This window comes from Globicephala melas, chromosome 18 (genome assembly GCF_963455315.2).
Source record: "Globicephala melas chromosome 18, mGloMel1.2, whole genome shotgun sequence".
Lineage (NCBI taxonomy): Eukaryota > Metazoa > Chordata > Mammalia > Artiodactyla > Delphinidae > Globicephala > Globicephala melas.
Window position 1 is genome coordinate 58,058,812 of NC_083331.1, and position 7,995 is coordinate 58,066,806.

Consider the following 7,995-nt stretch of genomic DNA (forward strand, 5'->3'; position numbering starts at 1 on the left):
CTGTTAATGGTAATCTATATTTGCAGCCACTCCCCAGAGCTAGCATCACTGCCTCAGCTCCACCTCAGATCACTGGGCATTAGATTCTCATAAAGAGCATGCAACTAGATCCCTTGCATGCGCAGCTCACAGTAGGGTTCGTGCTCCTATAAGAATCTAATGCCACCGCTGATCTGACAGGAGGCGGAGTTCAGGTGGTAATGCGAGTCATGGAGAGCAGCTGTAAATACAGATGAAGCTTCACTGCTCGCAAGCCACTCACTTTCTGCAGTGTGGCCCGGTTCCTAACAGGCCACAGACCCTTACTGGTCCATTTGCCAAATTCTTGTGCTAAGTAGCAGGTTAAGAGTTTCTGTAAAGCGAAATAAAATTCCTATAATCTTGCAACATCTAGAAGAAATATTTACACCAAGAGAACGGGGCCTCTTTCAAGTGTACACCGTGCTTTTCACTCAAGGCTTTTGTTATGATTGGAGTAGGGTGCAATCGAAAGGAAAAACTACAAAGCATGAAACCTCCAAATAACAGACTCACACAATCCTTCAGTTGAGGATAGACAGAGACCCAGTCAGATTCTCAGCTAAAAAAATTTGGGGAACATTGCAATACACTGAATTTTGTGCCCCCCCCTTCCAAATTCGTATGTTGAATCCTAATCCCCAGTGTGATGGTATTTGGAGGTGGAGCTTTTGGGGAGTGATTAAATCAGGAGGGGATTAGTGCCCTTACAAAGAGACCCCAGAAATCTTCCTTGTTCCTTCTATTATGTGAGACACAGAGGAACGATATTCGTTTATGAACCAGGAAGCAGGCCCTCTCATCAGATACCAAATTTGCCAGCTCCTTGATCTTGGACTTCCCAGCCTCCAGAATTGTGGAAAATAAATTTCTGTTGTTCATAAACCACTCAGTCTATGGTATTGTGTCATAGCAGCCTGAATAAACTAAGACTAACATGCACGAGGAATAGAAAAGAACAAAAGGTTAAATGATTCTTAGTAAAATTTCAACCTTGTCCTCACCAAATGAATCTCAGATGGATTGAAGAGATTCATCACTTACTCTGCCTAACAGTAGAAAGTGGGAATGATCTTGTCAAAAGATATCATTTGGAGCTTTTTCTGTTCCTTTCTACATTTTGTCTAAGATAACATAAAAATTATTGCACATGTCAAGAGATAAGATGATATGACTCATGATAAAGAGAAAAACAAACATTAGAATGAAACTACAGAGAATCTCAACATTGAGATTAACAGATAAGGATTTTAGAATAATTGAAACAACATAAATATATGGAAATTAACAAAATATGTTAAATAGATGAAAAGATGAAGAGTATTGGTATCAATAGAGTGAATCACCTATACATGATACAAATATGAAACAAAATAGCAATAATTTATAACCCTTTGAATAGGTTTAATAGTAGAAAGGGCACTGTAAAATACTACTAGTTAAGATAAGGTGGATACAAAAAACTAGCAGAAAGGGAAAAAATAGGGGGTGAGGGAGAAGAGCAGAGTCTTTGACACAAAGACAACATCGTAAAAGTCTAAAATAAGTGTAAATGGAGTTCCAGAGAGGAGAAAGAGGAAATGTAGTAGGAGAGACATTTATCAAAGCTAGCAACACACAGATTCAAGAAGCTCAGTGGACACAATGTGAGAGAAATATAAGGAGAGGCCTAATTGCATACAGCACAGTCAAGCCTCTGAAAAAGAAAAAGGAAAAGCAATTTTTCAAAACATCTTGAAAGGAAAAAGACGTTACCACAAAGATCACCAGAAGACTTATAGAGAAGACTTTAACAAAATCAGTGAGTCAGAAAATATGAAAAGGGTAAAAATAATTTCAAAAAATTACAGATACTAAAAATCTATACCCAACATAAATTTTCCTGGAAAACTCATGGGAAATAAAGTAATTTCAGGCAAATAAAAGGTGAGATAATCTGTCACCAACAGTTCTGTGCTACCAGAAGTGCTTAAATTCAAACCTAACCTCTACTTAACTAGCTGAGTGACTTTTTCCAAGTTTATTTACCTCTCTGTGTCTCAGTTTCCTTATCTACAAATATGAGATACAAATATTGCCCAACTTACAAGAACAAGGTTTAAAGGATTCATGGATTTAATGCATTGAAGATACTTCAATCTATTCCTAGAATTTAAAATATATTTAACATTATTTTTATCAGTTTTAAACATTGTACTGAAAACTACTATTTATTGTTGCGAAATATCTCATTACTGGGAGAATATGTTTCAATCAGTGACAGGCAAGTTTATGTGGATATCATGAGCCAGCAATTGGGATTTAACTTGAATTATTTCCTTGATATAAATCTTTATCTTCCAACATCTCATTTGTAATTCTGGACAAGTTGCATTACCTCTTTATGCCTCTATTTCTGCATCTATAAAATAGCAATACTATATGTAGCTAACATTGTATGACCATTGTGAGTTTTAAGTTAGGCAATGTATGTTTAGAGATCATAAACATATAGTATTTTTAGTAGTATTATATATTGTTTTTTGTAGACATTATACACAGTGCTGTATAGCAACTACTACACCTATCTCTATGCGCTCGTCCAGGATCAATTCCCAGAGATAAGATCCTCAAGAGTAAACATCTATCAACATTTTAAGATGGTAAGTATCATTAGACTGCCCTTTAGTCTATCCTAGAAACTAAAATGCTCACCAGGAATGTACAAAATAGTGCATTTCTACACATCCCTGAAGAAGATGGATAAAAGCATTGTTATATTCATATAAATTTTTATGTATTTTACAGCTGAAAAGAAATAGCTCACATTTTTCCATTTTTCAGCTAATAAAATATGATAAATCACTATGATTAATAATATACTGTGCTCAATGAACATATTTTAAAAGTAGTATTCTAACAGAATTCAAATCTAAAAAGCCATTCATTCATTTAATACTAATTAAACACAATTTGTTTTGATTTGATGATTGTCCACATAAAGTTATATTTATTATAGTGACTACTTGATTGGTAAGCAACAATGATTTGCATAAATAATTTTCATTGGAACATCATAATGCTCCCCCCTTTTAAACTTTTTACTTAATATTTTTCATTACTGGACCTAATTAGAACTCTTTTTCTTCCCAAATGAAACAATAACATATACTTGTGGTTTTGTTCTTATCTTCTTTGAACTACGGACAAAATGAAGTCAATAAAAAATGTGCTGAAGCTAATTCAATGTGGAATGGGCACACTGGACTCAGATTGTTAGAGTTTCAGATGTCCTCAGAGATAATTTTAACGTGATTTTCCCCCCAATACTGAAGCCCTTCTGTAACTTCCCTAGTAGTTATGCATTCCATGTCTGAAGGGGAATAATTAGTTGTTAGAGATTACTTTCTAATATTGAGCCAAAATTTCTCTTTTTTTGGTCACATTCACAAGCCTGACCCTAATTCTGCCCTAAGATGTCTTAAGGCATCTTCAAAACAAACATTTTTTAAATGTACGAGCACAGTTTAAAAACTAATGAAGTCCTAACTTTTGATAAACCAACTTTGCTTTAGATATTAGAATGATATTTGATTTCCTCTCATTCTGGCTATTCTCACTAGGTAAATTCAATATCTCAACATCTCTTTGTACTTAAGAAGGGAAATTTTTACTTAATTTCATTTAAGACTTTTATTTATTTTACTAAATTTTGTAATTTCTTTTAAAAAATCAATTTTGTAAAGATTTATTTTCCACATTGTCAGGGCATCCAGGAGTAGTAAGTTCAATATTTGCATGTCTCTTTGTAAACTCCAACAGCTAAAAGAAACACAGAGCTTACCTTCATATATTGGGCATATTAATCAAAAACATTATTTGATATTGAGCTATGTATTATTTAAACCTTTACCAAAAAAATTCTGAAAAGATTTTTTAATTTGAAATAAATATATATGACATTATCATATTCTTTAACATCACCAAACTGAATATTCTTTTCAAAAAAATTCAATTTACTCAGAGCTCTAATGATAAAAAAAAAAATGAAAATCTCTGGAAACATAAATTTAAAGTAATCTCATCCTTTTATTCAAACTAACTAAACTTGTAGGTAAATCAAGGTTAAGAGGAGACAAAAATGTCTTTGATAATTACAAGTTAATTAAAGAGAATATAAAAATCTGGAAATGAAAGCATTTTAAATGCTTTGGCCACTTTTTGCCCAATGTCTAATTTACACCTTCATATTTTTAAGAATGAGCCATCTAAAATGTGGAATAACAAAACTCACCCCACAGAAACAAAGGATAAGCTTTAAAAGGGCAATTCTTTCTGCTGCTGCAGCTAAAGCTAGAATTGCCCTGCAGGCAACTGCAATTCTCTGGTACATTTAAGTAGTTCCTACTTACAAAAGTGGAGTAAGGCAAAAGACCCTGAGGAGAAGCCCTTTTGTTTCATTTTTGATCACAGCAGTTTCTATAAAAGATCAAATTTTAATGAAGGAAAAATTAATATATGTTTAGATGATGGAGACAAATAATACAATAACAGCAGCCCCTCCAACCAGTCCTTTTGAAAAAAGAGAAACTAATTACTCATGTGAAGTCTGCTTATAGATCTATTTCATTGCATTACAATTATTTTTGAATGAATAAAATTGCTGGAGGACATATTTTTTCTCTTCCTTCTTAAAATTGGATAATAATATGGTAAAGTCATAGCTAGGTGTACCTTTAGACTTGCTGTATTATGTTTCTAAACAACCTAGTTTAACTCTTATAAATGTAAAACACACCCTGTATTAATCCTTTCTGCTTAGCCTCTCAGCAGGATGAATTTAAAGTCATCTTAATGGCCCCAAGCAATATTTTAAAAAAGCATAGAAAAATCTTAAGAGATCATTTGAATCATTCCGATGTCAGAAAAATAACACTCATAAATACAGCCTTCAGTGTTCTATTTCAGACTCATTTTCAAATTCCCAAGGAATAGGGTTTTAATAACAGGAAGAGATAATCAAGAATAAATTTATAGAGTTATACAAAAATAGTTCAGTGAGAATTTGCTCGTTATGGTACTAAATTTGAGATGCTCATCATACCGTGTGCCCCATGGGAACTGGTTTGTATGCAAAACTGATGAATTTGATAAAATGAGGAATGATTTAGGTTCATCATAAATAATTGTAATATGAAAATTCTGTAGAACAAATGAAATATATCACAGGTAAAGAATATGACAAAATAGAATTAATTACTTAAAATTACATTAATATTGTTCATATAAAACTTGAATGTTCTTTCAAACATAATTTTGTTAGTAGATACATAGAGAAACCTATTTTGACCTAAAATATACACATATATTAATTTGTAAATTATAGGAAAACCAGATTTTATGTACTTTATTAGAAATTTACTTGTTAAACATTTATTTCTAGTTCTGAATATGGTGTTTGTATGGTTATAAAACTGGGACTAGGTATTTATTATAAAAATAGACAATGTCTGCTGTTTCTTTTTTCATTTGTACACATGGGGAATATATGTTCCCCATGTGTTCAAATAACACAAGGTGTTGGAGCTGATTGGAGAGAAAGTGCATACATTTTTCCTCTTATAGGAATAAATTTTAAATCTATTAATGACAAAGTTGCATTATTATATATATATATATATTTTACTTAATATTCTGTTTGAAATCAAGTGTTACTTTAAACTGATAAGAAATTTTCTTAATTATTCAGAGAAGAGGTTTGGAAGTATTTGCATAAATGAAATGATACTTTAGGAATGTTTGGATTTTTAAAAAAGAATGATGTTGATAAAGACATGATATGTAAAACAGAGACATAGTGTGATGTGGAAGCTATACCATGTTAAAAGTTTAGCCATTATGTTATGGCCATTCCTTTGAAATTAATTCCTGGTATTTTGACCCATATATTATTTTATAACTTACTGAGAGAACCACATATTAGCTCTGTGAAATTACATAGCCCATGTGTTTAAAGCACAAATTAGCAAAGAAAATTATCTACATTAACATTTGGATTTGGAGAAACCATGAGATTTAATGATGTTGTATCCAAAGTATTTTATCATCTATATTTTCCCCTCAGATGAACATATAAAATATATATATATATTTTCTGCTCAAAATGCCAGCAGATTTTGTGCTCTGGTTCCAGGTAAGATAGAGTAAGCATATTTCACCCTGACTCTTCCACCGAAAGAATGAAACATTCCAAAAATGGATTTAGTAGCTCTTTGAGGACTCTAAAAAGTAAATAGTAGCAGACTGATTGGGGAAATTTTCAAGCAGCACTGAACCAATGGTGATTTACCAGTTGTTTTCCACTGTTTTTCCAGGGCTTGAACACTACACAGCATAAAACACAAAAATAAATCATTCTCTACAGATAAAAGAACACCAGGAAAAGCCCTCTTGTTTGGTTCATAGAGATAGAAAGTGACTTTTTAAAGATCACCAGACAGGAAATCACAACGGTCACAACAAGAAACCACAAAAGCCAAGACTGTGAGGAAGAGGAACCTTCTGTTTTGATCGGTGGAGCTCTGGTGCCAGGAGGTTGGAACAGACCACTGTTGCTTTTTGCCTCTCTCTGTAATTCTAGCACTTGGCCATGGATGTGGACATGCTCACTGAAGTGTGCCAGAGAGCCGGTGACTAAAGCCCAGTCCTCCTAACAGAGAACCAAAAAGGACAGCCCCAGAGAACCCTAAAATACTAGGAAGATTGCAGAGAGGAAAGTGTGTGAGAAAGTGACCCCTACAGTTATCTATCAACTCCTGGGCTTGCTCTTGAATTGAAAGAAAAAAATGGAAAGTCTCAATAAATGTATTGAAGAATACAAAAGAAAATCAAGTGGAAATACTACATATAAAATATGCAACAGATGAAATGAAGAATACACTGGATGGACTCAACAGCAGAATGGAAATGACAGAGGAAAGAAACAGTGAACCTGATAGATCAATAGAAATTATCCAATATGAACAAAAAAGAGGAAAAAAAAAAAAAGAAAAAACAGAACAGAAAAGATTCTCAGGAATCTACAGTAAACAAACAGAAGGCTAAATCTTGATGTAATATGAATTCCAGCATGAAAGAAGGTGGTGCTTTAAAAATATTTACAAAATTAATGGCTGAAATTTCCTAAATTTGGCCAAAGACATAAAGTGACGGGTTCAAGAAGCTCAGAGAATCTCCAACAAAACAAATCCAAAGAATGCTATGATCAGGTACGTAATAATAAAACTGCAGAAAACTAAGACAAAGAAAAAATCCTGAAGGTAGAAGAAAGTAGAGCACCATTTTTAAAGTGCTGAAAAAAAGTTCTATATCCAGTGGAAATATCCTTCAGGAATGAAGGTGAAAGACATTTCCAGATGAAGAAAATCTAAGAAAATCCATTACCAGCAAATTTGCTCTAAAATGATTGCTGTTAAAAGGAGTTTTTCAGACTGAGGGGAAACAATGCCAGACAGAAACTTGGAACCTTAGCAATGAAGGAAGAACAATGGAAATGGTAAATATTTGGGTAAATATATTAGATTATTTACCTCTGGGTTTTATAATTTATTTGATGCTTAAAAGCAAAAATGATAGCACTGACTGATTTGGTTTTTAATGCATATAGATGCAATATACAAGAGAACTGTAACAACAGGAGCTTAGATAATGGTACGTTTTCTATATTTCTCATCAAATGTTAAAATGTTGGTTGTAAGCAGACTGTGTAATTTGAGTATGTACGTTGTAATCCCTAAGACAACTACTAAAAAAAATTTGTATGGAGATAAACTTAAAACTACATCGCAAACCTTAGAGTGTATTACTAAAAAATATTCAAATACTGCAAAAGAAAATGGAAAAAAGGGGAAAGTAATAACAAGAAGAAGGAACCAAAAAATCAAATTGTAGAACTAATTCCATAGGTCAAAAATTACATTAAAGGTAAATTATATAAAT

General features: G+C 32.7%; 1 long non-coding RNA gene across 1 annotated transcript; it reads left to right on the top strand.

Moving 5' to 3' along the window:
- Window positions 1–2,545: 2,545 nt before the first annotated feature.
- Window positions 2,546–7,063, top strand: LOC138842414 (uncharacterized). The gene is made up of 2 exons (XR_011376912.1): window positions 2,546–2,660; window positions 6,372–7,063. It is a non-coding gene; the product is annotated as an uncharacterized lncRNA (long non-coding RNA).
- The last annotated feature ends 932 nt before the right edge of the window (window positions 7,064–7,995 follow it).